The 24,940-nt window shown below is 38.3% G+C and overlaps 1 protein-coding gene across 3 annotated transcripts in view; it reads left to right on the top strand.

Annotated features, from left to right (window-relative positions):
* Window positions 1-1,060: 1,060 nt before the first annotated feature.
* svild (supervillin d) overlaps window positions 1,061-24,940 on the top strand; it is a 114,933-nt gene continuing 91,053 nt past the window's right edge. For all 3 annotated transcript variants that reach the window (XM_061967860.2, XM_061967863.1, XM_061967859.1), the window contains exon 1: window positions 1,061-1,347. The gene's annotated coding sequence lies outside the window, so the exon portion shown is untranslated. The remainder of the gene's footprint in view (window positions 1,348-24,940) is intronic.

Raw genomic sequence — 24,940 nt, 5'->3', positions numbered from 1 at the left:
CCGGCCCGCGGGATGAGTTAGCTAAGTATAAAAATTAACCTGAAATGTTTTAATAAAAGAAACAGCTGTTCTAAATCTGTCCACTGGATGTCGCCATAGCAATTCTTTGCATCTTTGTAGATGATGCTGCATATGTACAAAATAAACCACATGATGTGAGTACATCAGTCGAGGAAAATGATCAAACTACATAAATAACATACTGTAATTTGATTTTTAAATATATTTTATCTTGATGGATTGAAAATGAACACCAATGAGTTGACTGATGAACATTATCACATAATTTATTCAGAAAATATAAATAACGAGAAAAAAAGTTTATATATTATTAACCGCAACAGGTAATTGTAAAAAAAAAAACAACGACATTATGATGTGTACAATTTCAGGATGCGCTTGTTGTATTTTTAAACAAAGAAAACAATCTGAAGTTGTCTTTAATTTTAAGTTATCGTGCCGTGATTTTACCAGTCCAGCCCACTTGGGAGTAGATTTTTCTCCATGTGGCCCCCGATCTAAAATGAGTTTGACACCCCTGTTACATACTGTACATTGTGCATGTACTGTACCTTTTCAGCGTAAACAGCAGTGGGCGCTGTGGCTTAACATTTAGCTAGTGCATTTCCACACAAGCAACCACAAAGTGCAGTTGTGCAAAACGCACTCTACCTATTTTGCATGTTATTGTTTATGTCAGCACATGTCAGGTTACCTTTGCATTTTGTGTATTCTTGCAAACACAGAGGATACTTTACGCTGGCCCTTTACTATTGGAAAAAAATCCGGTAACCCTAAACGGCCTATTGAAATGGTTATGTTAATGATTTAAACAGTTCAAATGTGTAATTAATTTTTACATTGTGTTAGGGATAATAATAAACTATTGAAATAATTACGATAACTTTGAACATCACAATTACAGACGTTTGATCATAGAATTGGTAGTTACATTTCCTAGATGTACCTAAACGCAACACAAACCCCCAAACAGTCAGCCTGAGCCAATCAAAAGCGAGAAGACGATTTAACTTAAGAATGACTACGGAAGCGCGGACAGATTCACGCCGTCGCTTCTATCTCATCTTCGGCGTCACTAGTCGGACCTTCCCTCCGTGGTTGACACATCTCCGGAGGCTTCTACAAAGAGGAAAAAGCAGTTTAATCGGTTTCAACTTTGTTTTATCTCTCGAAGTCGCGTGACGCTAGGTAGCTGCACCCGACACCTCAGGTCCGGGTTAGCATATTTGGCTAATTGTTTTGTTATTAAAAGTAACTTTAGAATGCTGCTCCCCGCCTCCTAAATGGTGTTCCTGCAGATGTGTCGTGTTTAGACCTTCATTACAGGTACGTTACTTTCCTATGATGACGTATGGGATAATATTGTAGTGGGCATGTTGTTACTTAATTATTGCATGTTGCTTAATCTAACAAAATATGCAAACCTTCCTTTTTTTCCAACTTCTTAAGGATATTGTGATATTTATGTCGCAACGCAATTATACACTCCCCCGGCCAGTTGACATATTGCATTAGTTTCCTTCCTTAATCAGCAATGTCAGTGTTTTGATATGCTCTTTACCGTAATGCACCGAGTAAAGGGGTACACAATTGATTTACGTGGACCCCGACTTAAAGAAGTTGAAAAACTTGTTCGGGTGTTACCATTTAGTGGTCAATTGTACGGAATATGTACTGTACTGTGCAATCTACTAATAAAAGTTTCAATCAATCAATCAAACACTTAACTCTTGTGCAGGGGCGCCGCTAGGGATTTTGGGCCCCATGAAAATAATCTTTACAGGGCCCCCAACACAGTGTCATTATTTTTTCTGTATTATAATTTCATCATCATTAGGGGCCTCTCTGGTCCCCCCTCCATCATGGGCCCCTAGAATCCGTCTCCTTTACCCCCCCCTTTTCGTCGCCCCTGCTCTTGTGTGGTGTCCGGGTCTGTGGGACCCGTTTTCATTTTTTATTAAAAGAAAAATTATACAATTAATTAATTTTTCAAACTGAGACTCACTGACTTTGGCTCATTTTCTGTGAAGAACATATATCAGAATACATATTTAATGACCACACACCATACACCCCCCTACACATTTCCATTACATATAAGATGGACCCGGGGCTAATAGAAGTGTGGAAATTGATGTTCTGTGTACCACACACACACAGCAGGCCTAGACAGGAGGAGGACAGAGTGTAGGTACACAGAACATCAGAGGGTCAAATGTGCGAGAAAATGAGAGCAGACAGTGTTGACAAACAATGTTGCAACCTTGTGTGGGAATCGCAGGTGCAGAAACACAAAAGAAGAATCCTTGTGGGATGCAGAAACTGGCAGAGAAATTTTCCGTGCAACGTTCATATTGTTGTTACTCAGCCAGCGTTTGTGGGTCTAATGCAGTGGTTCTCAAATGGGGGTACGCGTACCCCTGGGGGTACTTGAAGGTATGCCAAGGGGTACGTGAGATTTTTTTTAATGTCTGTCAAAAAGAAGTGTGAAAAGAAATGCAACAATGCAATATTCCGTGTTGACAGCTAGATTTTTTGTGAACATGTTCCATACATATTGATGTTAAAGATTTCTTTTTTTGTGAAGAAATGTTTCGAATTAAGTTGATGAATCCAGATGGATCTCTATTACAATCCCCAAAGAGGGCACTTTAAGTTGATGATTACTTCTATGTGTAGAAATCTTTATTTATAATTGAATCACTTGTTTATTTTTCAACAAGTTTTTAGTTATTTTTATATCTTTTTTTCCAAATAGTTCAAGAAAGACCACAACAAATGAGCAATATTTTGCACTGTTATACAATTGAATAAATCAGAAACTGATGACATAGTGCTGTATTTTACTTCTTTATCTCTTTTTTTTTCAACCAAAAATGCTTTGCTCTGATTAGGGGCTACTTGAATTAAAAAAAAATTCACAGGGGGTACATCACTGAAAAAAGGTTGAGAACCACTGGTCTAATGGATCCGTTGCATTTTGTGGCTTTTAATGCCTCACAATCAAACACTTTTATGTTAAAATACTGAACAGATGTTTATTGGGATAAGGTAAACATCTGTTCAGTATTTTAACTTTTATGTTAAAATACTGAACAGATGTTTACCTTATCCCAATAAACATCTGTTCAGTATTTTAACATAAAAGTGTTTGATTGTGAGGCATTAAAAGCCACAAAATGCAACGGGCCCATTAGACCCACAAACGCTGGCTGAGTAACAACAATATGAACATTACACAAGGGTTAATTTGTATATTTTGTAAATTGCCATCTTCTTTTTCCAGACACTGTAGAGCAGTGTTTTTCAACCTTTTTTTTTCATTGTAAAAATCCGAATGCACACTACCAGCAGAAATCATTAAAAAATGAAACTCGGTAGACAATACTAAGTCATTGTCGCAACTGTTGGATATGAATTCAAACCATAACCAAGCATGCATCACTATAGTTCTTGTCTCAAAGTACTGTCCCGACCTGTCGCATCACGCCGTGACTTATTTTGAGTTTTTTTGTGTTTTCCCGTGTGTAGTGTTTTAGTTCTTGTCTTGCGCTCCTATTTTGGTGGCTTTTCCTGTAGCAATTTCATTTCTTCCTTTGAGCGCTATTCCCCGCACCTGCTTTGTTTTAACAATCAAGAATATTCAAGTTGTTGCTATCTTTTTTTTGTGTGGACATTGTTGATTGTCATACCATGTACGGATGTACTTTGTGGACGCTGTCTCTGCTCCACACGCTGTAAGTTTTTGCTGTCGTCCAGCATTCTGTTTTTGTTTACTTTGTAGCCAGTTCAGTTTTAGTTTCGTTCTACATAGCCTTCCCTAAGCTTTAATGCATTTTCTTAGGGGCACTCATCTTTTGTTTATTTTTGGTTTAAGCATTAGACACCTTTTTACCTGCACGCTACTGTCGCCTGCATATTGTGATCATGACAAACCATCGTCGTCTCACACGCTTTGTTCCCGACATCTACAAAGCAATTAGCTACTGGCTTCCACCTACTGGTATGGTATAACATGGTTACTCTGCCGAGCTCTAGACAGCACCGACACTCAACAACGGCACATTATTTGCAGATTATAATTACTAGTTTGCAAAAAAAAATGTTTAACCCAAATAGGTGAAACTACATAATGTCCCACGGCACACCAGACTGTATCTCACGGCACAGTGTTTGAAAAACACTGCTATAGTCAGTGAGTTGTTAGGGGAGTGAGGTTTACACTTGCACAATTCAACATGTCCTCAAGGAGGAGGGCAAAGCAGATCTTATTCAATTCCTACATTTACAGATTCACGTCATGTCCTTTTGCAAATGAGAAATAAAGACATGTCCTCTTTCCTCAAGCAAGACCAAACCTTAGGAAAAGAAAACACCTGTATAAACAAACCCCCCCAAAAAAGTGCGAGAAAGCTGTTGCTCAGGACGGTACACCACACTTGTGTCCTCCTCCTTTTTTTTGTTGAATCTGTAAGAGATTGCAGAAGTAATGTAGCAACACTAGCTTGCTCAAAGCCTGCAATCAGAACCGTGTTTATCTAAGCCTGATCTGCGTGCATACTTGCAGTCTGTTGACAGGGATGACACTTGTTTGGTTTCTGCTTAATTATATAGGGAAGGCCCGGGATTATCCCATGTGTATGTATTTTGGAGGGGCTTTTGGTATCTGGTGTAACTGTAAATCATCTAACCCGCTTGTTTAGTTGCATGCTTGTGGGATTAGTTGCCCTTGTAGACGTACTATTGTTTAAAAAGTCATGAAACACCGCGCAGAGCTAAAAACCAAAAATAGTACTAATATTGGTATTGTATTTTCTTACTGCAGAGAGTACTGTTTGTATATTACAAGTAAGGCATTTATTAAAGGGGAGGCCTTTTAAACTGTATACAAATGCTTTTGAATATGAAATACAGTACAGGCCAAAAGTTTGGACACACCTTCTCATTCAATGTGTTTTCTTTATTTATGAAAATAAAACGCATTGAATGAGGAGAAGGTGTGTCCAATTTTTTGGCTTGTACTTTATATGTATGTGTGTATCCCTTTCCCACAAATATATAATAGTAATAGTAGAAATAATACATTTTACAACATATTTTATTTTAGAATAAGGTTAATATTAAGGGTGATACAAGTTTTTCACTTCCGATACAATACCAATATTGGAGACTTGAATATTGACCGATACTGATATCGATCAATGCGATATCAGCACATACTTTCATTATTTTGTAGTGTGGAATGTTAGTAAAGATTTGATCAAGTAAAATGAGTCAAACAGAGAACAATGGTAGGTATTAAAAACACTCATTTATATTATCGTTCTGGAATGGGTTTTTGCTGTCTTTAGATTGAAGTGGAGTGGTAATTGTTTTTGGCGACACCTAGTGGCCACATTTATTCATTAAGTTAAGATAATAATGCAGTAAGTTAAATGATGCGGACACACTTGTTACTGGTTATTTTCCAAATATGCTTCTTCTGCCTTGGAGCCAATTTATTTTATTATTTAATTGTGGTTTAAATTGACAAACTGTATACTGCAATATTGTTCAATTAAGGAAAGTCATTACATATGTATACCTTGTGTGCTCAGCTGTTGTGTAGCTGCTAGCTCCTAGTAGCCTACAACCTACCATCTTAACCTTTTGTAAATGACTACACTGAAATACAAGACCTGAGTGCTTATTGGAGGACATTTAGCTTTGCACAAGTAAAGGTGCTGCATGACTGCTTGTATCGGCGCTCATTTTAGAGTTTAAATGAAAACTGTCATAATCCAACACTTGTTTTTTTGCTGATATTGAACTGATGTCCAATATTAATATCGGATCGGGACACCCCGAGTAATATACATAGGTGTTAGGTCTATGTTGCGTTTTTAGAATTTTTCTGTCTAGCATGTCCCCTACGAAAGTTTTCCAACATCTCGCAAACCTTTTTCAGATCTTTCCTTTGTTGGTCAAATTCTAAGGTCCTGATTCTATTGAAATATTAATGAGTTTTGCTTTAAAATGATATCCACAGTGTTTTACTTTGAGCATGATTTTAGTGGACATTTGACTTTGTGAAGCTGTAAATTGGCCTCCCAAGACCAGTTGCAGACATGTAGTGTGGGCACATTCCTTGATCGAGACCCATTTTCAGGACAGTACATTTTTGTTCTAGTTGGTCATGTTGTTTTTGTGTGGTTGTTAGCAGGTAGTGAATGCACACAGCTCAGGGACACACGCAAGTGGTGTGCAGAGCAGCACACATAGAACAAATACAAGCCAGGAGTGGCTCTTTCCCTTATGCGCCACTTTTTTTTTTTGGTAAACAAAGAAACCTTGCGTTGCATGAGTGTTATCATTCATTTCGGGCTGGGGCTGGTTTTGCATTGCCGCACATTGGTCAACACTGCACGAACATGTTGTGGATACAATGCCCATTTGTAAGGATTTCCTTTGTTTTGTTATTCAGCTAACTTTTGGTACCTGCCTCTTGCAGGTAGGGATGAGTATTTTGCACATTTGAATCGATACGGTACTCAACGGTACCAATTTTCAGTACTTTTGTGTGTTTTAATGTGGTAATAGATGTTAATTTGTTTAATAATAAAAAGTAATCTCTGTATATTTGACACTGCTCCAAAAATATGTGTCCTGTCTAATTGTTATAGCTTGTTTTCTTGCACTTTTAAGTCTTAATTTGCAAGTATGCATACATTTCAGCATGCATGTTGCCGTAGCCAAGAAGTAGTAAGTTGAATGCGCCAGTCTTGTCTTTTGTTGAGCCCTACAAAGTGTTTGCCTGTAAGTATTGTACTTACTGTTTGACTTTAATGTGTAGAGGTGGGAATCTTTGGCCACCTCACGATTCGATTACGATTACGATTCAGGAGCCACGATTCGATTATTGATGCATCTTTAATTTATGTATATTGAGGCCGTTTTACATTTATTTTTGTTTCACGAAATACGCGATTATCACTTGCAACTTTTAAAAAACAATTAATTTGCAGATAATTAATTCCCACATTTATTAAGTTGAGGCAGCACGGTTGTACAGGGTTTAGTGCATGGGTGTCAAACTCTGGCCCGTGGGACAAATTTGGCCCGCCGTGTAATTTTATTTGGCCCTTAAGGCAATATCATATTAACATTAGAGCTGGCCCGCCGGTATTATACAGCAGGGGTGCCACTGTAACACCGCATCCACCGCTAATACTCATACTTGCCAACCCTCCCGAATTTCAGTGCCCCTCCTGAAAATCTACCGGGGCAACCATTCTCCCGAATTTCTCCCGATTTCCACCCGGACAACATTATTGGGGGCGTGCCTTAATGGCACTACCTTCAACGTCCTCTACAACCTGTCATCACGTCCGCTTTTCCTCCATACAAACAGCGTGCCGGCCCAGTCACATGATATATGCGGCTTCTACACACTCATGAGTGAATGCAATGCATACTTGATCAACAGACATACAGGTCACACTGAGGGTGGCCGTATACTTTAACACTGTTACAAATATGCACCACACTGTGAATCCACAGCAAACAAGAATGACAAACACATTTCGGGAGAACACCCGCACCGTAACACAACATAAACACAACAGAACAAATACAGCAGAACCCCTTGCAGCACTAACTCTTCCGGCACGCTACAATATACACCCCCCGCTACCACCAAACCCCGCCCCCGCGCACCAAGTTAATGTTGACCTCAGAAGGCTGCAAATAGAAAAGAGGCATTCCATTTTTTATTTAAATTGTATTTGATATACCATTGATGTTTTTTCATTTGTTTTTTGAAAGTTGATTTTGCACTATTAAGTTATATAAGCGTTGCTTGTTCCAAATTCAGTGTTAAAGCAAATCAGTGTAGCAAATAATTAACGTTTTATTCATGCACTTTCTCTTGCTACTTCAAGGCTTGAATGTTTGATTCATTCATTATTGTTATTTTATTTTCAAATTTATTATTAGCCTGTGGAAAAAGTTTATTTTGATATTTACCTCAGAAGGCTGCAAATAGAAAAGAGGCACTCAATTTTTATTTACATTTTATTTGATATGCCATTGATATTTTTTTATTATTGTTATTATTATTTGAAACTTGATTTTGCATGTCACTATAAAGTTATATAAGCCTTGCTTGTTCAATATTCAATGCAAAACTTGTTTGGGTCCCTTCTAAAAGGTTAATTTGTTCAACCTTGGCCCGCGGCTTTGTTCACTTTTAAATTTTGGCCCACTCTGTATTTGAGTTTGACACCCCTGGTTTAGTGCATGTGCCTCACAATACGAAGGTCCTGGGTTCGATACCCGGGCTTGGGGTCTTTCTGTGTGTAGTTTGCATGTTTTCCCTGTGATTACGTGGGTTCCTTCCGGGTACCCCGGCTTCCTCCCACCTCCAAAGACATGCACCTGGGGATAGGTTGATTGGCAACACTAAATCAGCCCTAGTGTGTGAATGTGAGTGTGAATGTTGTCTGTCTATCTGTGTTGGCCCTGCGATGAGGTGGTGACTTGTCCAGGGTGTACCCCGCCTTCCGCCCAAATGCAGCTGAGATAGGCTCCAGGAAAGGCACAAGCGGTAGAAAATGGATGGATGGATGTATTTAGACTTAGACTTCGACTTCCTTTTTATTGTCATTCAAATGTGAGCTTTACAGCACAGATAAGAACGAAATTTCGTTACAGAAGCTCATGGTAGTGCAGGATAAAAAAGCAATAAGGTGCATATATAAATAAATAAATATATATAAATAATAAATATATATAAATTAATAAATAGATTACTGTACAGATAAATATATTGCACTTTTTCACATGCGTCCACGTTTATGGATGTATGTTATATTGTCTTTTTTATTCCAGCCAGTTAATCCTTTTTGGGGGGAGTTGAGGGGATAATTTAATTTAATTATGATGCGTTCAAGAGTCTTACGGCCTGAGGGAAGAAGCTGTTACAAAACCTGGAGGTTCTGCTTCGGAGGCTGCGGAACCTCTTTCTAGAGTCCAGCAGTGAAAACAGTCCTTGGTGGGGGTGGGAGGAGTCTTTGCAGATTTTCTGAGCCCTGGTCAGGCAGCGGCTTTTTGCGATCTCCTGGATAGGAGGAGGAGGAGTCCTGATTTATTAAGTTAAAGAAAATGTGTGCAAAACTGGACCATAAGTGCCTTAAAATAAGGAGCTGCTCAGATCCTTTAATGAGGTGGCTCACTGCAGTCAGCCAAATTTGAGAAATTTCTGCATTACTTTATTTACAATAAATAAATCGATTATATGTCCGAATTGCGATGCATGTAAAAATCAATTATTTCCCCCACCTCTAATAATGTGCATCTTAATTGTATTTTTATTGGGCAAATTTAGAGACATTGAAATTGCCATGTAAAATCAATAATGCTATTTAGCACTGTAGCATTTACTGTGTATGGCATACTCAATATGAACAAGCATCAAGCTAGCTTGAAAAGTAGAGCCTTCATTTTGATTGTGTTTTTCTACCGGGCATGTTGGCATGGAAAATTGCAACATTACTTGTTGGCTATGAATAATGAGCCAGTGCCAAGTCTGCAACCAGACATAATGTCACATGCAACCCAGGCATCGAAAATTGGTACCGTTTGATTTTATATGAATTGGTACTTGGTAGTACCAATGAAATTTGGTTGGTACCTATAAAAGTATCGAATTTGGTACTGATTCCTATTGGCAATAATGGGAAGAACTTTGACAATACCACAACATAAACTGACTTTTTTGTCATTGAAATGACGGCCGAACATGTATGTCAATGTTGACTTCAACAAGCACTTTTAGTAATAAGAAGAACACGATGGAACGGGACTCGATGAGTTGGTTGGTTGGCAATAGTTTCACATGCGCTTAAGTGTATCATTGTACCGTAGACCTCTTAATTCTGCACTTTCACTTCACCTGTTATGTAACAGATCAGCCCAGTTGAAATGTTGGATGTTGTTTGCATGACATAAAAGTCCAAATATTTAGACAGTAAAGAGCAGATGTGACAGTGGAGTCTCCCAAAGAGTGACCTCCACTAAGACATATTTATAAACTTTAACCAGCTGTCAAGAATAGGCCGCTTCCATTTTCAGCACAGACTGGACACTGGTCCAATCGTATCGTGTTAGGGCCCATTTCTGACCATATATCTGGCATGTTTCATTAGTGCGAGTTCTCTGTGCTCAAGTTAGAAGAGGAGTCATAGAAGGTAACACAACCACTCCTCACCAGTTCAACATAATAACCAAAATATGTTAGGACAGAAATAGGTTTGAAAATACTTGTGTGAGTGTGAGTGTAGTGAAGATGTGTCGTTTTATTAATCAGTCCCTCCAGGAATTCACAATTGCGCCAATTCACGCAAACGTACAGTTTTTTCCATTTGCTTACACACAATTTTACTAACTGTGTGTCATTTTTCAAAAGATATACGCACTTTTCCAAACACCATATTCAATTTTCTTAATTCCTAGATTATTTGCAAAATGACACACTTCGGTCAAAACATATGCCCATTCATCAAAATAAAGCAAGCATTTGTAAAAATGCTATTTTATTTTCATCTCACTCACACAGACTTCAAATGATAAGACACTATTGAAGTGAGTTACCCAGAACAGTGATAAATACAAAACACATTTGTAAAAAACCCTATTTTACTATTGGAAATCACGTTTGGTGCTTTTTGCCTGACCTTTTTAGCATATGTGATGATGAATGATTACTGTAACTTGACAAAATATATTGACAAATCCATAGCAATCGTCATTGTTTACTTTGAAGTGGGCCTATACGTAAAAATACATTTAAAAAAAAAAAGAAAAAAAAAAAGAGGTTCCGAAGCAGAACCTCCAGGTTCTGTAACAGCTTCTTCCCTCAAGCCGTAAGCCTCTTGAACGCATCATAATTAAATTATCTCCTCAACTCCCCCCAAAATGGATTAACTCGCTGGAATAAAAAAGACAATATAACATACATCCATAAACGTGGACGCATGTGAAAAAGTGCAATATATTTATCTGTACAGTAATCTATTTATTTATTTATATATATTTATATATATTTATTTAATTTATATATATATATATATATATATATATATATATATATATATATATATTTATATATTATTTATATATATTTATTTATTTATATATGCACCTTATTGCTTTTTTATCCTGCACTACCATGAGCTTATGTAACGAAATTTTGTTCTTATCTGTGCTGTAAAGTTCAAATTTGAATGACAATAAAAAGGAAGTCTAAATCTAAGTCTAAATATCCTGTAATCTTTTCAAGAATTGCTCAACAATGATGCTGCAAACTGCAATAATTTATTTTTACCACAGTCAGGTAAAGTAACATATCACAGTAGTCAACAATGACATGCAGTACAAATTAAAATCTGAGACAAATAAAAAGATTTGAAAAAAAATCTGGAGATAATTAAAAATGACAGCATAGAGTATAGGCTACATGTGCAGACTTAGGCATCAGCAACTCTATGAAAGCACGTACTCAAAAGCCTCAGTTCCTGATTCTAATCATCACCTGCCCGTCTAATGTGTAAAGCATTGTGTGTAATATTTTGCAAAAACTATGAAACAGAGTCTATGCCTAATAATAGGCAAATTTGCACAGTGGTTTTGCTTACTGTGTGTAGACTTTAACTGTGTGAAAATGTAAAATTTAGTGTGTAAGCAATTGGAAAAAACTGTACCCTGTCCCTGCAGATTATGTGTGACCTTGCTACTTTGTCCCCACATATATTGGCTAGTCAGCAGTGTTGGGTTAGTTACTGAAAACCAGAAACTAGTTACAGTTACTAGTTACTTTATTTCAAAAGTAACTCAGTTACTAACTCAGTTACTTAAACCAAAAAGTAATGCGTTACTGTGAAAAGTAACTATTTAGTTACTTATATATATATTTTAATTTTTTTAAGGCCCCATTTAATGCCCTTTTAGCCTTCATTTCAGTACTGTTATTGCACTGGAGAATAATACAATCTGTTGATCAACTTGACATGCATTTGCATTACTGAACTCTGCTAAGCAATGTGCTCTACATACAACACACAAAGACAAAGATATGTTCCAAAGGGCCAATTTGTTTCAGACCAGAACAAATTGACAAAACTATTTTAAATAGCTGCAACATAACATACATAAGTAACAAACAGCATAATAACAACATAGCTGTAAACCAAGAAAGGCACACTACATACATAAAGCCTAACCAGGCGTTTTTTTTATCTCAAGGAATTCTGAAATAAAATCATGTCTGAAGCCCAGAACACTCTACACATTTCCCCACTTAGTTTAGAGAAAAGGAAATATTAGCCTGGCCCACTAGTATCCCTCTTTAGGTTTGTGAACTTTATAGTCTAAACATTTAGAGTGATGTGATAATCAAACACTCTAGAAGTGTAGAATGAAAGAGTATATAAGAGAATTGACAGAGTGTGTGTACCTTCAGTGTGCAGTGCCTCGTTAAAATCCAGCCGCTTTTGGAGGTGGAGGTGAAGTGTGTGTCTCTTTACTAGCTTCGTCGAAGCATGTTGTTTTTGTAGCTGTTTCAGCATATTTGAATTGCGAGAATAGGATCTTTGATCCTAGACAACTTACATTCAACTAAAATGTTCTTTTCTTTGTGGTCGATAAAAGAAACGTACTGAAAATATCTCCATTTTAAGAAACTCGGCTTCGTGGTTCGCCATGACGTCTTGTTAGTAGACACAGACACGCCCCCTCCCACACACACACACACACACACACACACACACACACACACACACACACACACACACAAACACAAGTACACACAGACAGCGCGTGGCGCGCCTCTTTCTTGTTGCCTCTTCCGCAGCGCTGAACACTCAGATCTTCTCAGTTTCTAGCCGATACTACATAAAAATAACGCAGTAACGCATCATGTAGTAACGGTAACTGAGTTACTGAATATAAAAAATAACGCGTTAGATTACTATTTACCGCCGATAGTAACGGCGTTATAGTAACGCGTTAGTCCCAACACTGCTAGTCAGCATCATTTTCACCAATCAAATGTGTTTCTAAGCGGTGCTTAAAAGCGCACGTCTACTGTCTAATTTATGGAAGTATTATTGTAGAAAAATTATTTGCAAACATGTATTTCAATTTGTGCGTTTGTAATGTGTGTGTACTAATGTGCAGGTCTGTATATAAATCTGTGTGTGTCTAATCAGATCCGCATGTGTGTGTTCTAATTTGTCTTTCCCTATTATGATTTATCTGTGTGTAAAAAAACATCTGTCCGTCCGTATTTTGATCAGGGTGTGTAAAAAATATGTTTGTGTGCGAATTTAGATGTGTGTTAACCAGCAACCTTCATTGACTGTCTTTTTACCCGTGACTTCTGCAACACTTCTGCATGTACGACTTGTCTGTCTGTACAGCGATTTGAACGTGTAAAATGATTTGTCTGTAACTCCCCCTTGCCTTTCCTTATACGCACCACTAGTCGACGCTTTGCAGCCAGTACACTTGTGTTGGCGTTGAAGCCAAGAACAATGGATTTATCATCATTTGCTGTAAATAAAAGTTCATGTTTTAGCAGTAACTTGATGGTCAGAATTATTTTTGTATTTTGTGCACACATGTCGATCGAAATACGGACAGACAGATATTTTTTACACACAGACAAATCATAATACGGGCAGGGAGATATTTTTTTTACACACAGACAAATAATACGGACGGACAACTTAAAACACACACACACATACTGTATATAGACACACACATTATTAGTACACAGACACGTAATTTGGATTACGCACGCACAGTTTGAAATACGCGTTTGCAAATAATATTGCCACAATAATACTTCCATACTACACTTTTTGTGTAGATGAAGCAGGAACAACAACGTGTAACAATCAAATCAAATCAAATCAAATCAACTTTATTTATATAGCACATTTAAAATTTACCACAGGGGTAGCCAAAGTGCTGTACAATGGGCAGGTTAAAAGGTAATACGAGTACCGAGCAAACACAACACAACACAAACAAAACACGATAAAAAAATAAATAAATAAAATAGAATACATAAAAACATAAAAACAGGTTCACAGCATGTGTATTATGGGGCGACATTGCAGGATGGATATCACTCAGTGTTAAAAGCTATGGAATAAAAGTATGTTTTTAAGAGAGATTTAAAAACAGGAAGAGAGGAGGCTTGTCTAATACTCAGAGGTAGGTCGTTCCAGAGCTTGGGAGCAGCAGCGGCGAAAGCTCTGTCACCTCTAAGCTTCAGCCTTGTGTCAGGGACCGTCAACAGCAGCTGATCGGCTGATCTTAAGGATCGTGTGGGGCAGTAAGGCTGAAGGAGGTCGGAGAGATAGACAATGTATTTACTCTTTAGTCCTTAATTGACACAAGTGTCGTCCTCGACTCATCCCGCATACTTTAGACCAGTGGTCCCCATTGGTACCGGGCCACACAAGAAATTAACAAAAAAAAAAAAATATATATATTGTTTTATTAAATCAACATAAAAAACACTATATATCAATATACAGTAGATCAATACAGTCTACAGGGATACAGTCCGTAAGCACACATGATTCTATTTCTTTATGACAAAAAAATAAAAAATACCATAAACCCCCCGCCCCCGGTTCGTGGGACAAATTTTCAAGCGTTGACCGGTCCGCAGCTACAAAAAGGTTGGGGACCCCTGCCTTAGACCTACTTTCGGTTCCTGTCTACGGTGCCAAGCCTTCTGGGTAATGTAGTGAATAAACATTTAGCAACACACTGGGGTCATGACCTACTAGTTTACGTGTGTTTATATATGTATCTAGTATTTATTTTCATTTACATGACCGATATGATGATATGTGAAGAAAATCTCTCATCGTCTCTATATAAAATAAGTAAAACATCAATACAGTAATTGTTTTCCAAATTGTGTTGCCATCATGATGCTAAGGTTACATGAAACACTTTAAAAAATCATTGAAATCCCAAGTTCAGTCAATGTTACTGCATTAAAAACATGCCTCAAAACATCGCAGCTATTGCCGCAACTTTCTGAAAAGGCTGCTGCAAATTCAGGCATTTTAGGCAACAACAATCACAAAAAAAAACCCTGTGGAATCCTGATTATTGCAGTTGCTCCTCTCACAAGTAATTAAAGACAGCTGACACCTTGCACAATACAAAGTTAAATAAATGATGTAGAAGTGATGGCACAAGGCCTACGAATGACCCAGTGTGAGAACACCCTCAGACTTTATTTGGTCGTCACAGCAAAAGTGAATTGGACGGCTTTAACCATTATTGTAGGCACTGCTCACATCATTAGCGCCCATAATCATCCCCATGCATCATATTTACATTAAAGCCTTGCATGAATGTTTTCGATCTTAACTTCAAAGCCAGAGTTTTTTTAATTGACTTAGTCTTTCTGCTCCCACCTGCATTGCTGTAAACATGATTGGGATAGTTCTGCATCGAGATTTATGTTTTATTTATGCTTTTATGTCAAATGTGTCGTCTGTACCGTCGACCATTAAGTGGTTAATACCACCACTACTGTTAATGCTCCCATCTATAAGCCTGAACCCATCCTCCCATCACCTGCTTGGTAGCATTCCATCCGGCTAGGTGATATCTTGCTCTGCACCATGGACACCAGACATCTGAGAGAAAGCCCACATCGTGACATTTCTCCAACACACTTTCATTACCTGGGTAAAAACGTGACTGGTTTGAACACCGCAGAGTTCAGCGTCATTCATTCAATTCAAGCTAATGATTATATGAGGGAGTGGTACTATATGTTTTTTTTACATTGTTGCCATGTAAATAAACAGACATATTAGACTTCACAAACTCCTTTGTTGCTTCATTAAGCTGAGGTGGTACTTAGTCATACCCTCTCAAACTGTCCTTCAGCTTCTTATATTGCTTACGTTTCTTTAACTTATCACAACATTTATTTTAGAGTGTGCTCTCTATTTGGCTTTCCTTCAGTATTTAATACGTTTTTGATAAATCTATATCGTGTGTTCATTGATACATTATACAATGTTTGTCGTTTTTTTAATCCTGTATTTATTCATTTATTTGTAATATTTTTATTTAATGTAAATTATCCGCGCCATAAAAGGACTGTAACATGATTGCTCCTCGCCGGGTATCATAACAAAATCACATAAGAATGCTCCAAATATTTTGAAAATTAAAAGCACACTCGCTCACCTGCTCAATTATTTAGTTTTTATGTATTTATTTGAATTCAGTGTATTCAAAAAATAATAATTAGATTTATTGTATGTCTTTCAACACTTCTTATTCCGTAAATTATTGTATTTATTGTATTTCTTTGAACACTTTCATTCACTATTTAAGCATACCTGGTACATATTAAAAAGTTAAAGTACCAATGATTGTCACACACACACTAGGTGTGGCAAAGTTATTATTCTCTGCATTTTAGTAACTGTTAATGTAATTCTATTGGTTGTTCCAGGCACTGTTTGGAAAATATGCCGTTTAAAATAGGTAAAGTCAATTATTTAGGTAGGTTGACAAACTAGTCAAGTAAATAATGAAGGCATACAGCTAGTAGGAAAGCTTTAAACAAAGCCTCTTAAGCTTATTATTCCTTGTCTGAGTGTGCTCGTCTTGTACGGACAAATGTCTGTCACCATATCCATCATTAGACGCTTGAATTTATTCAAAAAGTTGTCGAAGCGAAGCAAAGCAGTGTTTCTCCCAATGGGTAGCGACCAGTGGGTGGGTAATGGTTTAGCTGTGGTCACTACATCTGTCCAGTAAAAAGCCTGTGTTTTTGAAAAGGTTACTGGACCATTGTGTGTGTGTGTGTGTGTGTGTGTGTGTGTGTGTGTGTGTGAGCGTGTGTGTGTGTGTGTGTGTGTGTGTGTGTGTGTGTGTGGACGTACAGTATGATCGCCCAGTGAGATAAACCCCACCCTTCCCGCTCATATACTCCATTCTCCAGGCTTTCAACCTTGTTTTAAAAGCCACCATGTGTATTTCCGTGTTTTTGTCACGATTCTTCACTTGTGTGTGTTTGTTTCTCTCTATGTGTGTGTGTGCGCGCGTGTGTGTGCTCTTTCCGCGTACAACACATTTAATGGCTTCTTTGAATACAGCAAACAGTAGGCCGGAAGTGGAGGACAAAGAAGCCAGTCTGTGTAAAAATAGAGGAAAACGCACATGGCTCCTCTGTGCAAATACGACTTGCAGCTCTATTGGGTTTGAATCACTATATGTCACAGATAGAGAGACGCCATACCTCGATAATTGCCGGGTGTGTTGTCTACTTAGAAAAATAAACACCACACCTCAACTAAATACATATTTTCTCTTCACTATACCTGTGTGCAAGTATACCCCCTGAATGTTTCCAACTAATATTTGTCCATTGCTTTCTTTGGACTCTTATTGAGCTAGCAAAACTACAAAAATGTTGTAAAAAGGCTGAAAAAACACTTTAATCGAGGTTCCACTGTACATATTAAGTGTTTCCCCGACCCTTATGATAAGGCTGGTGCAGGTGCCGGTTTGTAAATATTAGGGGTGTCTAAACTTTTTGACTCGAGGTCCGCATTGGGCTAAAAAAAAAATTGACTGGGGGCCAAAAGCCGACTGCATGTAAAGTAACACTATATATACACACACATATATTATAGTATATATATATATGTATATATATATATACCGTATTTTTCGGAGTGTAAGTCGCACCGGAGTATAAGTCGCACCTGCCAAAAATGCATAATAAAGAAGGAAAAAAACACTGGAGCCCGGCCAAACTATGAAAAAAAACTGCGACTTATAGTCCAAAAAATACGGTATATATATATATATATATATATATATATATATAGTTTTCAATATACATATATATTCATAATAAATATATATATGCACACACACAATCACAATGTATATACAATATATATATTTATACAGTACTTAAAGGGGAACTGCACTTTTTGGGGAATTTTGCCTATCGTTCACAATCCTTATGAGACAAAAGGACAACATTATTTTTTTTTGCAGTCTAACATGCAAAATCGTCTCGTTCTAAGTGGCTAGCAATGCAGCTAATGGGAGCAATCAATTGTACCTCTAAATCACTTAAAAAATGCATTCAAAAACGCCAACAATACTTCATTTAACCTGTATAATAATCAAGCTGTAGAGTCATACATCAGTATGCTTTGGTATTAGCTGTAAAAGCTAACTACGGCAAGAGATCAGCTGGCTTCTACGTCCGCGTTTGAATTTGCAATGCATAACACAATGCAATAGGACACCAATCTGTACTGACTGAAAAACATGAACAATCATATTACAGTATCTGTAAAGTATAAGCCCACATTTCATGTTTTGTTTGTACACAGCTAGCTCGACAGTGTATGTACTGTAGTTGTAATAACAAGCCTGATGTGCTGTGTGTATCATGATCAATATTTTAGTGACTTACTCGATGGACAGTAGTCTCTTTGATCCAGCTGGGGATGTTTTTTCTGGTTTATTTTGTGTAAGCACTCCATTTATGTCAAAATAGCATGGCTCCAAGTTCCACATTTACAGCGTCAAGTCACGCCGACCTCACTCTTTTGGTTTCCGTCTGCTGCAACATTTCACCCTCTCTTCGTGCTTGCTTCTATAACCAGCAGTTCATTCACTGTATATTCAGGTTCAAAAAGATAAGGTTGTGAATCTTCATTTGTCCAAAAATAGTCGTCTTCATTGTCTGTTTCCAAGTCTGCCATAATTAGAACCCACTGGTGTTTATTTCCGGAAGTAGGAACACACATTTGTAGCCGAAAGTCGGAAGTGTGCTGTTATGGAAAATGCGCTAAGGAAAGACATTCTGGTCATGCATAAAATGACAAAATTACGGTAAATATTGAACATATTACAAATTGTTATGAACGTGTCTGTTAGTAAATTATATATGTACTTGCATTGTGTATATAAAATGATTATGGAGAGTTTTGAAGTTGTTTTAGAGGGTTTTGAAGGCTACAATCATGACTCACATTAGCCGCATCTTCCAAGTGTGTTTTATCATTATTAAAATCCTAAAAAAAAAGACGTCTTTCTCATTATAATTGTGAACGATAGACAAAATTCCCCCCAAAAAGTGCAGTTCCCTTTTAAGTTAGTGTACTTATATAGATATTAAATATACTGTATGTGTAATGTAGTTAAATAGTATCTAAAGAAATGTGATATCTAAATCACTAAACTGACTTCAGTTTTCAGCTTTAAGTTTGCATATTCATTTAATACCAAATTACAGAGGAAAACTTTCCAAACTTGTAAGAATGCAGTACAACCTGCAGTAAGCCATATTTTTGAGGGTAATCACCAATAGGCTGTTATACACACACACAGACACGCATTCACAAATACACACATTTTCGCCACACAGCAAAGCGTAGATTGTGACGTAACAACAATCATTTGTACAAAAATAACACTTCAGTTTGCATTGATGAAAGCAAGCTGTGACAGACTGAACAACACGTTACTTCAACTACTTCACCTTTAACAAACCCCGCCTCCACATCAGACCCTGACGACAATGCAATATGAAGTATGTACGATAAACCGTTGCATATTAAGATTATGTGAATGTTCGACTCCTACCTTGTTTCTTTCCCTGACAACCTCCTTAAAGTTTTGTAATCAATCAGAAATATTAAGCAGCTAAAATATGCCAAACAGGGGGAGGTGTGGAGATAGTGTTTTGCATCTAACCCATCCCGCACTGTAATGGATTTATATACAATTGTGGTCAAAAGTTGACATACACTTGTAAAGAACATAATGGCATGGCTGTCTTGAGTTTCCAATCATTTTCTACAACTCTTATTTTTTTGTGATAGAGTGATTGGATCACATACTTGTTTGTTACAAACAACATTCATGAAGTTTGGTTCTTTTATGAAATTATTATGGGTCTACTGAAAATGTGACCAAATGTGCTGGGTCAAAAGTATACATACAGCAATGTTAGTATTTGATTACATGTCTCTTGGCAAGTTTCATGGAAATAAGGTGCTTTTGGTAGCCATCCACAAGCTTCTGGTTTAGTTTTTGACCACTTCTCTTGACAAAATTGGTGCAGTTCAGCTAAATGTGTTGGTTTTCTGACATGGACTTGTTTCTTCAGCATTGTCCACACGTTTAAGTCAGGACTTTGGGACGGCCATTCTAAAACCTTAATTCTAGCCTGATTTAGCCATTCCTTTACCACTTTTGACGTGTGTTTGGGGTCATTGTCCTGTTGGAACACTCAACTGTGCCCAAGACCCAACCTCCGGGCTGATGATTTTAGGTTGTCCTGAAGAATTGGGAGGTAATGCTCTTTTTTTCATTGTCCCATTTACTCTCTGTAAAGCACCTGTTCCATTGGCAGCAAAACAGGCCCAGAGCATAATACTACCACCACCATGCTTGACGGTAGGTTTGGTGTTCCTGGGATTAAAGGCCTCACCTTTTCTCCTCCAAACATATTGCTGGGTATTGTGGCCAAACAGCTCAACAAAGATAAGACCTTCTGGGGGAAAGTTCTGTGGTCATGACATTATGTTCTTTACAAGTGTATGTAAACTTTTGACCATGACTGAGTGTGTAATTTTAAATTATATATTTATATTGTGATTGAACATGTTTTATAATGTCCACAATGTTCAATGCGCAGGTGTGTTAAGTGTAACCGTGTGTAAAAGTGCATTTGTACAAATAACGGCCCTCCCCATAATAAAAGCCTGACCCTAATACACTCCAACAACAGGCACGGGGCAGCTGGCCTGTGTATATAAGCATTTACAGTTCTGTACAACGGCCGTGCTAGATAGAGCATCCAGCACACCGTCTTTGCGCTGGTGACAATGACGGCTCAACGCAAAAAGCAGGTCAGCAGTGCTTTTACAGTGTCACTTACTAAGGCAAAGCAGAGCACAGGCCTGAGTAACCGTGGGGGTTGTTATGTCAACTGGCTTATGGCTGACTGGCTTCAGTCTGCGGGAGTTCTGGTAAAAAGGATTTGAGGGAGTTCATGTCTGTGTGTGACTATGGAGCGATGCAGGGGTGGATTAGGACCAGTTTGTACCTCTTCTCAGGCAGTAGATCGTGTCCACACTGTGCCCCTCTAATACCCCGCATGGCACCCTGGAGACATATGCCCCACAAAGCCATCACATCCACCCCCACAAAGGCCCATTCTCTTCATCCACCACACACACCCTTTTCATCCTCATTCCCCTTCTTTCGTGTCCTCCTCCACCCTGAGTACTTTCTTCCTTCCTTCCTCAGTCACTGTAACCTCGTTTTCCTCCTTTTCTCCAAGCAAGGAAAGAGGTGAGTCATGCGATTGAAGGGGATTTTTTTAACAAACACCCTTTGAAGCGCTCTATTTGCAGAGTCACATTTCAACAGGATGAAGTGTTCCGACGCTATAATTGTGATTAAAACCGAGCAAGGGCTGTTACTTAAACCTTTGTAAGTGCATAGTGATTGCTTTTTAATGCGAAACACATTGGCCCCCCTCAGTATGTGGCTGATTGTTGTATGAGGGTGGCTTCAAAACTGTGACACGACCCCCTCCTCCTCCCCGCCCTGTTGTTTGGCCAGAGGCCAGCGCTTCATTTACACCACGTCGAAGATAACTGCGCTTGTTGGTCGGTCACATGACCCAGATGCATGTCATGCAACATAACGTAACTGTAGACATTCCATACTGGTATGTCACCGCGGCCACTTCCCACACAGCGTTCCCACAGAGAAGTAGATGTGGCATTTATTTACCGTATTTTTCGGACTATAAGCCGCAGTTTTTTTCATAGTTTGGCCGGGGGTGCGACTTATACTCAGGAGCGACTTATGTGTGAAATTATTAACACATTAGCGTAAAATATCAAATAATATTATTTAGCTCATTCACGTAAGAGTATAAGATTTCATGGAATTTAGCGATTAGGAGTGACAGATTGTTTGGTAAACGTATAGCATGTTCTATATGTTATAGTTATTTGAATGACTCTTACCATAATATGTTACGTTAACATACCAGTTGGTTATTTATGCCTCATATAACGTACACTTATTCAGCCTGTTGTTCACTATTCTTTATTTATTTTAAATTGCCTTTCAAATGTCTATTCTTGGTGTTGGGTTTCGTCAAATACATTTCCCCCAAAAATGCGACTTATACTCCAGTGCGACTTGTATATGTTTTTTTCCTTCTTTATTATGCATTTTCGGCAGGTGCGACTTATACTCCGAAAAATACGGTACCTGTGGGTTTTACACAGGACACCGTGCAATGGGATTCTGCTAGAATTGTGTAACAGTAAAACACCTGCATTAAAATGACAGCAGAAATGACAAGTAAATATGAAAATGGAATGCCTGCATGTATAAATCTCTACACCTCGATTATACAGTAAGACGACATATGTTTTCAGATAGTTGGTTGGGTACTCTGACTTCCTCCCACCTCCAATAAACATGCACCTTGGGATAGGCTGATTGGCAATACTAAATTGGCCCTTGTGTGTGAATGTTGTCTATCTGTGTTGGCCCTCCGATGAGGTGGCGACTTGTCCAGGGTGTACCCCGCCTACCGCCCGAATGCAGCTGAGATAGGCTCCAGAACCCCTCGCAATTCGAAAGGGACAAGCTGTAGAATATTGATGGATGGATGGTTTTCGATATTCGGGTCAATTTGGTACTTGTGGGGTAGCAACCATTGACTTCAACACAACAGGGCGAGGACAGTGATTTAAACTCCACAGCTCTTTTGAATACCCACACATTCAGGGCCGGCCCCTGGCAAAAACATGCAATGCGGTTGTTCAGGGCCACAACCACTGTACTACCTTAGTGGATACAATTATACTTTGTCTTTGCTGAACTTTTATTCAGTGGTGAGTCAACATGTCTTTTTTAATAGTTTTGGATCAGTTTAGCATCATTGTGGCCGTGTTGATTCAAAAACCCTGAGAGGTATCTGCTAATTTAGCAGTGCTTTAAACGCCGTCGTGGTGACAGATTTACGGCCGTATTTCAAAATCACTTTTATTTTGTAGCCAAATCTTTCCCCTTGTCAAGACTTGGACTATGGCGTGGTTAGTTCTCCCGTGGTGCAAATGAACATTTGGACCAGACATGGCGTGAAGGTGAAGACATATTTAATTTTACTATAACAAAAAGGCGGAAGTACAAACTTGACAAATGAAACCAATACTTGCACTTGGGCAAAAAACTAAGGACATGAACAAAAGTCGCTAACTGTGGCATGAATCAAAAAAAACTTACTTGGACAGGGCATGAAGTACGCAGAGGTAAACAGAGTGTGACAGGGGTATGATGTCGCCAGGGAGTCTTCCTGGCAACAATGGGTTTAAATAATAGTGACATGATTAAAGACAGGTGCGTGAGTCGTGAGGGCAGGTCAAAACTAATGGGTTGCTATGGTGACAAACAAGAGTGCACAATGAGTCCAAACGTGGAACAGGTGTAACTAATGGGTAACCATGGAAACAAGACAAAGGAGTGAAAAGCCAGAAACTAAAGAGTCCAATAACTAAACAAAACAAAACATGATTACACAGACATGACACCCCTAAAGATATCGTGACTACAAACATTTGCTTTTACAGTGTTTTTGCCCATTTATTGTGTTTTGGTTACTTTTTCAATTAATACGGAAGCAAGGTAGCAGTTTGGAATTGGAGATATTGAACACTTTTCTTTCCCCCTTGGAGATATGGTAAATGGGTTATACTTGTATCGCGCTTTTCTACCTTCAAGGTACTCAAAGCGCTTTGACACTATTTCCACATTCACCCATTCACACACACTTTTACACACTGATGGCGGGAGCTGCCATGCAAGGCATTAACCCCGACCCATCAGGAGCAAGGGTAAAGTGTCTTGCTCAAGGACACAACGGACGTGACTAGGTTGTTATAAGCTGGGGATCAAACCAGGAACCCTCAGGTTGCTGGCATGGCCACTCTCCCAACTGCGCCACGCCGTCCCCAAAATCTGAGTTATCGACCTATCAACCTATTTTTTGTATACATTTTTGGATATTTTCTGAAATATAAACATGACTATTGAACATATTGGATTGAACTGAATTGTAGATGTCAATGTAGTCTTTTTGTTTGTTGTTCACTGGTGATTATTCAAAGTAAATACAAATCTGTACACGTTAAATATTAATAATACGGTACATTATTTCTTAATATCTAATTGTAAACATATTTGAACTGTACTCTTATTATCCCATAGCTGATTGCCAAGAGTAATTCAGTCAACCCTGGTGTATCGCTGTTAATTGGTTCCTTGCCTGGCCGTGGTAAATTAATTTCCGCAAAGTAGGAACTGGTATAGCTGGCATAGCTAGAGCCAAAAAAACGTACAATGACTACGTTTACAGTGCAGGCCAAAGTGGCCCAAATCTGATTTTTTTCCAATTGACTGTTATTGTTGAAAATGATTGTTTAGGGCCACAAAAAGCACCTGCGTTACAGCTCTGATGCCATCGCCAAAGCAGCTAAATTGCCAGGTTGACTTTATCCAACCACATTCTGTGTTATATTAATATTTCCATTCAGACGTCTTAAATCCCATAGCTAAACTAAATCTCTCTAAAACTGTCCACCACCAATTTTATTTCCCATTGCTTTCTGAGCACTTGCTTTGTTTTCCATTCTCTACTTTGTTCCCTCAGGAAGAATGTGTCAGGACCTGGATTCATTAAACTGCATCCTCCTCTTTTTGTCAAGGTCTCTGCAGAGCTTGCTGCAACATCCCGTGGATGCCTGGAGGTTTTCCTATGAGATATGGA

This window comes from Nerophis lumbriciformis, linkage group LG11, assembly GCF_033978685.3.
Source record: "Nerophis lumbriciformis linkage group LG11, RoL_Nlum_v2.1, whole genome shotgun sequence".
NCBI lineage: Eukaryota > Metazoa > Chordata > Actinopteri > Syngnathiformes > Syngnathidae > Nerophis > Nerophis lumbriciformis.
Note: the sequence above shows the minus strand (reverse complement) of the source record. Positions and strands in the feature narration are given on the sequence as shown.